The sequence below is a fragment of the Nicotiana sylvestris genome, chromosome 11 (genome assembly GCF_000393655.2).
Source record: "Nicotiana sylvestris chromosome 11, ASM39365v2, whole genome shotgun sequence".
Taxonomy (NCBI): Eukaryota; Viridiplantae; Streptophyta; class Magnoliopsida; order Solanales; family Solanaceae; genus Nicotiana; species Nicotiana sylvestris.
This window is the reverse complement of record NC_091067.1, coordinates 6327817-6337977: the sequence shown is the minus strand read 5'-3', so window position 1 is coordinate 6337977 and position 10161 is coordinate 6327817.

The window sequence follows — 10161 nt, the reverse complement described above, 5'->3', positions numbered from 1 at the left end:
ATCATAAATGAGAAGAGATATGAGGGTCGAGATCCCGACCGTACATTATGCCGGGGAGGCTGTGTTTTTTAAATGACTGAGAGGGGTCGAGGACCTAATAGTGAGGATATTTTATATGATATGGATCGGGCTGCGCGCCGCAGCAGATATATATATATATTATATACATTATGGATCGGGTTGCACGCCGCAGCAACTACTTATATGGATCGGGCTGCACGCCGCAGCAATTATAAGGCGCTTGGGCTGAAGGAGCCCCTCCGGAGTCTGCACACCCCCAGTGAGCGCAGTCGACTATTATTATTATAGATCGGGTTGTACGCCACAGTGATATACGGATCGGGCTGCATGTCGCAACGGTATATATATATATATATATATATATATATATATATATATTGATTCGGTTATCGTGAGAAGTATATGAATTGACAGCTGAGGATAAGAACGAATAAATGAACTGAAATGCTTGAGGAGCTGATTTATACCGATTATATCTGTTTTACCTGGTTTAAAGAATTTCACATGATTTCCTTATCCACAGATGTTTAAATGATTTTTATTGTTTTGATATAGAACTGCTTAGTGCCTTTACGTGATTTCATACTGTCAGCCATTATTTATTGTTATTACTCACTGAGTCGGAGTACTCACATTACTCCCTGCACCATGTGTGCAGATTCAGGTATAACAGAGTCCGCACCTGAGCACTGATTCCATCCAGGCTAGGCAGTGATTTAGAGTTACGAGGTAGCTGTTGACGTCCGCAGCCCCTTGTCTCTCTTATCCTTTATCATTTATATTTTCTTCAGACTATTGTATCGGATTCCGTACTTTGTAGACCTATAGCAGATTCCATAGTAGCTCATGACTTGTGACACCCCGATTTGGGCTGTGTCGGGATGGTTCCTGCTGTTATTATCGTTAAATTCCGTATTGTTAGTGATCGTGACTCACGCTTCACTAGCAACTTTTGGACCCAACTCTTTAAGTGTCTTGGGTCGAAGCTGAATCACAGCTCAAGTTTTCATCCGCAATCTGATGGCCAGACGGAGCGGTTCAATGGTATGTTGGAGGAATATTTGCGTCATTTTGTAACCGGATCGCAGAAGAATTGGGTGAAGCTTCTGGATGCTGCTCAACTGTGTTTCAATTCACAAAAGAGCTCTAGTACAAACAAAAGCGCTTTTGAAATTGTTACCGGACAGCAACCGCTACTCCCACACACCGTCAATGCACCAAATATGTCTAAATCTCCTCGAGCTGCTAGCTTCTCTAAAGAGTGGAAGCAAAATTTGGAGATAGTGCGGAGCTATCTTGTCAAGGCTCAAAAGCGGATGAAGAGGCATGCTGATCAGAATCGTCGCTTTGTTGAATACCAAGTAGGAGACAAAGTGATGGTCAAAATTCCAAAACGTTACTTATTTGCAGGGGTCCATGACCCTCGCTTATTGCAAAAATATATTGGACCCTTGTCCATTGAAAGGCGTATTGGGAAAGTTGCATACCGGGTGGATACCCCAGCTTGGTGGAAAATTCATCCTGTTTTTCATGTCAGCCTCCTGAAACCTTTTCGGGAAGATACAGAGGATCCTTCAAGGAGCCAGCTCACAATACCCAGTATTCGAGGGCCCAATTCAACCGGGAAAAGGCGTGTTGAAGCTATCCTTGATGATAGAGTGATTCATGCCTCAAGGAAAGATCACCAGGAGTTCTTGGTGAAATGGCAGGGCTGTGATACAGAGGAGAACACTTGGGAGAGGGGAACAAACCTCAAAGCCTACAAGAGCCTAATTGAAGATTATCTTGCAAGTAAGGCGCCGAGGACGTCGCCAACTCAGGTGGGGGAGAATGTCATGGGCGGCTTTCCAGCCGTGCCCCATGACCCCTTGGGCGCGCCCCGTGGCGTCCTAGCAAGCCTTCCAATGCCTAGCGCCACGGACGGCCCCGTGGTCTTGGTCGCGCCAAGTGACAAGCGCGCATGTGCCTCTGTCGCCCCACCGATATCCCTCGCCAGCGCCCAACCGCAGGCAGATGCCAACAGCGCCGCGCGCGCAGACAATGCCGCGCGCGCAGATCCTGATGCCAAAGACTATGCTGCCGACAACGGCCATGTTTTCTGCCTTATAGCAAACTAAGTCTTTTTCATTGTAAATATAGAGTAGTTTTATTCCATGTAATTTCATTATGTTTCTCTAGCTTAATCAAGTCTAGTCTTGTAGCTTTGGATTATTTTTTTTAAGCATTATTAAGGGGGACCAAACAATCAAAACTTTCTAGCAAGCAAACAATTCTCTGTACTGGTGTCTCTCCCCCTCGACACCGCATTTCCTTTCTGTAATAGCTTTCATTAATGCAATCAAGCTTTCTTTCATTCTCAATTCTCATTCCTGTTCTCTCAATTTCTCTTGACATTGGTTTTCCCGTACGGCACTGACAATCTAGTCTAGCGTACGGAGGGGACCTCAGTTGGCGGACAGCAACTGCACTGACATCAGTTGCTTAGCCTTACGTCGCCCTTCCAAGGAATCTCAGGAAGGCGCCGCGTAACAGTTGGTATCAGAGCCTAGGCTCGACATCGGACGAGGGAACGCATTGCCATTACCACCATTTCTGACCATGGTGAATCATGGGGACCGCATTGCGGCCCTTGAACAGACGGTTGACGGATTACTGCCCATCATGGATACGGTGCCTGAACTAAGAACCAGCCTAGGGCAAAGGTTGGATGACCTGGACCGCAGGGTGCTCCAGGCCGAAGTTGACATAGAAAACATCAGTCGTGACTCCGAGGGAGATCGGCAAACGGCAGCCACAGAGGCAGCCGAAATTTTTGGCAAATTCGAGGGACTCCAACAGGAGCGTGCCGAGGATTTAGCTTACAGGGCACAAGAGGCAGACAGGGTGACTGCCATGCAACAAACTATTGACGACTTGACAGACAAGCTCAATGTTGTCAATGCTACTTTACAGGGCCTACTGCGAGGCGGTGGAAACCAGATCGGGGGCGCTGCAAACCCCACTTCCGCGACACAAAAACTGAAAATTCCTGAGCCAAAGCCATACAGTGGAGCCAGGAATGCCAAGGAAGTGGAGAACTTCATCTTTGATGTCGAACAATATTTCGATGTTGTTGGGGGCCTAGAAGAAGCTAAGAAGGTAGAAACTGCTGCCATATATCTTCAGGGTGATGCTAAACTCTGGTGGCGGGTGAAATACGAAGCCATCAAGGCCGGTGAAGATGCTCTCGAAACATGGGCAAAACTGAAGGTAGCCATCCGCCTACAGTTCTTCCCTGAAAATGTTGAATACAATTCAAGGAGAAAGCTACGGGAGCTCCGCCAGACCAAATCTTTGCGGGACTACGTGCGGGAATTCTCCGCGCTCATGCTAAGCATACGTGACATGGGGGACAAAGACAAGCTCTTCACTTTCCTAGAAGGGCTAAAACCTTATGCCCGTATGGAGCTACAAAGACAACGGGTAGATACCCTGCCCAAGGAGATCCAAGCAGCTGAATGCCTTGGGGACTATCAAATGGAAGCTCGGAAGGATAGGCCTCAACCGCCTACCCGAGCGGGATTCAAAGGGGGCCAGTCTAGCAATGGTGGCCCTAGCAGAAGTGGGGGAGATCGGAGCTCAACCAAACCTAAGGCTCCCTCCACAGGCAGCAACAGTGCTGTGTCTAACAACAATGATCGGGGGAGGAAGTCTCCTTCAGGATGCCATCATTGCGGCGGACCACATTGGAACAATGAGTGCCCACATGCACAGATGAACGCCCATCAGACTTTTGATGATGGGACGGATGACGATTCAGACGATGCGGATCAGACCTAACCAGTAGGTGCTTTCAATGCAATTGTTGGCTCCATTTCTGAGGCATTAGCAGAGACTAGTGCTGGTATCCGTAAGAAGAAGGACCCATGTCCCATCACCAAAAAAGGGAAAAAGAAGGCGGATGACGAGACTCCTCTTAAGCACGAGAGGACCTTAATGTTCGTTGAGATGAAGGTGAATGGCAAGCCCATTCGGGCAATGGTAGACACGGGTGCTACCCACAACTACTTAGCCTCGACTCAGGTGGAACGCCTTGGTCTAGTTGTAGGGAAAGGTAGAGGCCGTGTCAAAGCTATCAACTCACCTCCCCAGCCAGTGGGTGGAATAGCCAAAGAAGTACCGATGAAGCTTGGCCCTTACGAAGGAAAATTCAACCTGCGCGTGGTGATCATAGATGACTTCGAGTTGATAGTTGGATTGGAATTCCTAAGGCAAACCAACACCATGCCTGTACCGTATGCTGACATGTTACTGATGATGGGAGCAAACGGGACCAAGCCCTGCATTATCCCGTGCATGCCTATGAAGATGGCCGTTGAAAACATCTCGGCCTTGCAGTTGAAGAAGGGGGTCAAAAGAAACGAACCTACGTTCCTGGCAACCCTCTGCATCGAAGATGTAGAATGCTCCTCGGGTCCCATTCCTGAACCCGTGAAGGAGCTACTACTAGAGTTTGAAGATGTCATGCCACAAGACATGCCAAAGCGACTACCGCCTAGGCGCACTGTGGATCATGAAATTGAGCTGGTGCCGGGCGCGAAGCCACCTGCCCGGGCGCCTTACAGAATGTCACAACCCGAACTCACCGAGCTTCGGAGACAATTGACGGAAATGCTAGACACAGGGATTATCGTGCCCTCCAAATCCCCATACGGGTCCCCTGTGCTATTCCAAAAGAAACATGATGGTAGTCTACGACTCTGTGTGGACTATCGGGCTCTAAACAAAATTACTGTGAAGAACAAGTACCCTATTCCGTTAATGGCAGACTTGTTCGATAGACTGGGTGGTGCGACAGTGTTCACCAAAATAGACCTGAAGACAGGTTATTGGCAAGTTCGGATTGCAGAGGGTGATGAGCACAAGACGACCTGTGTGACAAGATATGGGTCGTACGATTTCCTAGTTATGCCATTCGGCTTGACTAACGCCCCAGCTACATTTTGCACTTTGATGAACCAAGTCTTCCGGGAGTACATTGATGAATTCGTGGTGGTCTACTTGGATGACATTGTGGTATATAGCCAAACATTGGAGGAACACCTGATGCACTTGCGGAAGGTCCTAGCTCGATTGCGGGAGCATGAACTATATGCGAAGCTATCTAAGTGCTCCTTTGCTCAAAAGCAAATTGACTTCCTCGGACATGTCATTGGGGAAGGGCGAATCAAGATGGACCAGCAGAAGATTCAGGCAATCACAGATTGGCCGCCACCTAAGGATATCCATGCCTTGAGGGCGTTCCTTGGTCTATGCAATTTCTATCGGCGATTCGTGAAAAACTACTCCCTCATTGCAGTACCATTGACAGAACTCCTCAAGAAGATCACGCCTTGGGAATGGGGACCCAAGCGAGCGGAGGCCTTTAACGCATTGAAAGCGGCTATGTCTAGTAGCCCCGTCTTGGCCCTTCCTGATCTGGCCAAGCCATTCGAAGTACAAACAGATGCATCTGACTATGCCCTCGGTGGCGTCTTGCTACAAGAAGGGCATCCTGTGGCGTACGAGAGCCGGAAGCTAAAAGATGCAGAGCGGCGCTATGCCGCCCATGAGAAAGAATTATTGGCTGTCGTCCACTGCTTGCGCCTCTGGAGGCACTATCTGCTGGGAACCCCGTTCGTGGTCAAGACAGACAACACAGCTGTTAGCCATTTCATGACCCAGCCGAAGTTGAATGGTCGACAGGCCAGGTGGCAGGAACTCCTAGCTGAATTCCACTTCAACCTGGAATACCGAAGTGGGAAGACCAATCATGTTGCTGATGCGCTCAGTCGGAGAGCTGATCTAGCATCAGTGTGCTTACTCGCCACCCTAAGGGGGAGCGAGGTAGCCACCTCCATCAAGGACCAGATACAAGATCTACTCATCAGAGATCCTGCTTCACAGTATTTGGTTGATTTGGTAGGACAAGGCAAGACTCGCCAGTTCTACATGGAAGATGGTTTTCTGAAAGTGAAAGGGAACCGACTTTATGTTCCTAAAGGAGGAGATCTACGAAGGACTCTTCTAGCGGAATGTCATGATACTCTGTGGGCCGGCCATCCCGGTGAAGAACGCACCATGGCGTTACTTCGCCGTGCATATTATTGGCCTCAAATGGCCGATGACGTTGCTCAGTATGTGAAGACTTGTCTAGTATGCCAGAAGGACAAGTCAGACCGCTTAACACAGGCGGGACTTTTGGAACCACTAGCTGTCCCAAAGAGACCTTGGGAAAGTGTTTCCCTGGATTTCATCACCGGATTGCCCAAGGTCGGGGATCTAACAACTATCTTGGTTGTGGTAGATCGGTTTTCCAAATATGCTACCTTTATTGCTGCCCCACAATATATATCAGCAGAAGATACAGCTCGACTCTTCTTCTCTCATGTCGTCAAATATTGGGGCCTACCCAAAGATATTGTTAGTGATCGTGACTCACGCTTCACTAGCAACTTTTGGACCCAACTCTTTAAGTGTCTTGGGTCGAAGCTGAATCACAGCTCAAGTTTTCATCCGCAATCTGATGGCCAGACGGAGCGGTTCAATGGTATGTTGGAGGAATATTTGCGTCATTTTGTAACCGGATCGCAGAAGAATTGGGTGAAGCTTCTGGATGCTGCTCAACTGTGTTTCAATTCACAAAAGAGCTCTAGTACAAACAAAAGCGCTTTTGAAATTGTTACCGGACAGCAACCGCTACTCCCACACACAGTCAATGCACCAAATATGTCTAAATCTCCTCGAGCTGCTAGCTTCTCTAAAGAGTGGAAGCAAAATTTGGAGATAGTGCGGAGCTATCTTGTCAAGGCTCAAAAGCGGATGAAGAGGCATGCTGATCAGAATCGTCGCTTTGTTGAATACCAAGTAGGAGACAAAGTGATGGTCAAAATTCCAAAGCGTTACTTATTTGCGGGGGTCCATGACCCTCGCTTATTGCAAAAATATATCGGACCCTTTTCCATTGAAAGGCGTATTGGGAAAGTTGCATACCGGGTGGATACCCCAGCTTGGTGGAAAATTCATCCTGTTTTTCATGTCAGCCTCCTGAAACCTTTTCGGGAAGATACAGAGGATCCTTCAAGGAGCCAGCTCACAATACCCAGTATTCGAGGGCCCAATTCAACCGGGAAAAGGCGTGTTGAAGCTATCCTTGATGATAGAGTGATTCATGCCTCAAGGAAAGATCACCAAGAGTTCTTGGTGAAATGGCAGGGCTGTGATGCAGAGGAGAACACTTGGGAGAGGGGAACAAACCTCAAAGCCTACAAGAGCCTAATTGAAGATTATCTTGCAAGTAAGGCGCCGAGGACGTCGCCAACTCAGGTGGGGGAGAATGTCATGGGCGGCTTTCCAGCCGTGCCCCATGACCCCTTGGGCGCGCCCCGTGGCGTCCTAGCAAGCCTTCCAATGCCTAGCGCCACGGACGGCCCCGTGGTCTTGGTCGCGCCAAGTGACAAGCGCGCATGTGCCTCTGTCGCCCCACCGATATCCCTCGCCAGCGCCCAACCGCAGGCAGATGCCAACAGCGCCGCGCGCGCAGACAACGCCGCGCGCGCAGACCCTGATGCCAAAGACTATGCTGCCGACAACGGACCTGTTTTCTGCCTTATAGCAAACTAAGTCTTTTTCATTGTAAATATAGAGTAGTTTTATTCCATGTACTTCCATTATGTTTCTCTAGCTTAATCAAGTCTAGTCTTGTAGCTTTGGATTATTTTTTTAAGCATTATTAAGGGGGACCAAACAATCAAACTTTCTAGCAAGCAAACAATTCTCTGTACTGGTGTCTCTCCCCTCGACACCGCGTTGCCTTTCTGTAATAGCTTTCATTAATGCAATCAAGTTTTCTTTCATTCTCAATTCTCATTCCTGTTCTCTCAATTTCTCTTGACAATGGTTTTCCCGTACGGCACTGACAATCTAGTCTAGCGTACGGAGGGGACCTCAGTTGGCAGACAGCAACTGCACTGACATCAGTTGTTTAACCTTACGTCGCCCTTCCAAGGAATCTCAGGAAGGCGCCGCGTAACATTACAAACGATTTGAGTTTAATCTCACTACGGTATTAAGGCAGCCGTGGAGTATATGCGTTATGAGTATTGTGTGTTCTGATCTATGACTTCAAGCCAAGTTGAGGATCTTGCTATTGGTCAGCTGATTATACGGTGGCGTTGCTATGTTGGTTTTGAATTGAGGCATGCGGGCGAGTGGAAATTGAGCCGAAAATGGCACGAGTAAAGGAAAATTTTAATAAAGGTTATATGGTGCTTCGTAGATGTGTGAAAGTAATAGGATGTCTTGAGCTGTAGTAAAGAATGCTCAGCGTATAGAGAAGGAAGATGCTTGATTGTATTGGGATAAGGTCGTATCCTGCGGTGTCAGAGTGCTAATGAGGCACAGGTGGTTTTGTTAGTTGAGCAGGCTAAATGCAAGTTGAATAGAGTGAATGACTCTCGAAAATGGTCCTAATGTGTTCAATATTCTACATGTAACAATGGGGTATCTTAAAGTAGTATATGTGATTAGGAACCGAGTCTCCATTGGAAGAGGTCAAGACTTGTGGTATTTTTATGTTAATTATGGGATTCTTTGTATTAGTATCTAGAAAGTAAAGGTAACGGATTTAGATTTGTAGGAAGTTCTTCGGAGTGAAGTATGTTGGAATGTGGTATATCTGGAAATAATTGAAAGAGGATTCAGTGGCTTATGGGTCTTAGACGGTGTGGTCTTGTGCTTGGGTCTCGTGTGGTAAGCCTAGGTTGAGGAATTGTGGTGCTACAGCAAGGAGAAATATCAAGTTGAATATGAATCAGAAGGAAATTTAGATAGATGTAGAAGCTTGATAGTAGACCGGATCGGCATGGTAAAGGTATGATTAACTCTTGGTATGTGTTCGAGGTAATGAGTTCGTACAAGTATTTTGCAACAATGCTCTTGGGTTTTGTTGGCTTGCTTAGATTGGTCGAGTTAGAAGGATTCCGTCCTGGCAGTTTAATTTATGCAAATGGAATTGAGAGAGTTTTTGTTGATTTCTACAGTGGTTGAAGAGGTACATTTTCTACGAATATGAGAGACATGAGATGTGTAATGATTTTTCTTCTATATGGGATCGATGGAAGTTCTTGACTAGGGGAGTGCATAGATATTTGTGGCCTGGAAGGGAGGTAAGGTTTTCATGTATCCTCGGATGGTATGTTATATGCAGTATGTTGTAGAGGACCGAGACTTGCGTGTGTTAGGTTACAGTTCAGTTCAGAAAGGAAGCTCATAAAACACTTAGGCAGTAGGTAGCCTCAGATAATCAAGGAAAATGGTACTGCTATTTGAAAGTGATTTGACGAGAGTATATGTTTCAGAAAAAGGGCAATGTGATTAAATGGATGGCACTTCGGTGGTATTGCGGCACTTTTTGTTAGATCGACTGGTGATATTCGGGTTGGCTTGGTAGTACAGGGAAATTTTAGAGTCTATCGTGGAATTATTAGGTATTAAGGTGTGGTATGCTTTCGGACGGCGAAACTGGGATATGATGTGGTGATTCTGTGCCACGTGGATTTGAAGACGGAAGTTCTCATCTTCAGGCTATATTGTGATTGTGGATCGTATGTAATGGCTATCGGGATTTGGGGGCCCGAGTGGACCTTTCCTTGTCTGGTATATCAGATTTTGGATATGATATCGGGGTTTAGACTGGATTTCTCAGTGTTGGGTTATTATGGATTATTGCGCTATGGGCTATGCCGGGAATGCCACAAGGTGAGTGGCGAGGTGCGTCGGAGTATGCTTTAGTAGAGTGGTTTATGTTTCGAAGAACCAGCAGACGGCTGGGAAGGGTTGCTTTTCTTATTTGGGCCTCGTGATGGATGTCAGTGCAGAGGCTGCCATCACTGATTCAGTTCTGATGTTGAGGGACTTTTCGAATGTGTTTCTTGTGGTCGGGCATGTCGCCGAACGGAGTTGTGGATTTCGGTATTGATTTGGTGTCGGGCACAGTATCGTATGACTCTGGCAGGAATTATGGTAGTAGAACAAGCAGCTTCAGGCTTCCTCAGTAAGGAGTTCGTTGGCAGGCTAATGTGGATACGTGTTCTAGTTTGAGTCAGCTCGGTTGGCTCCGAA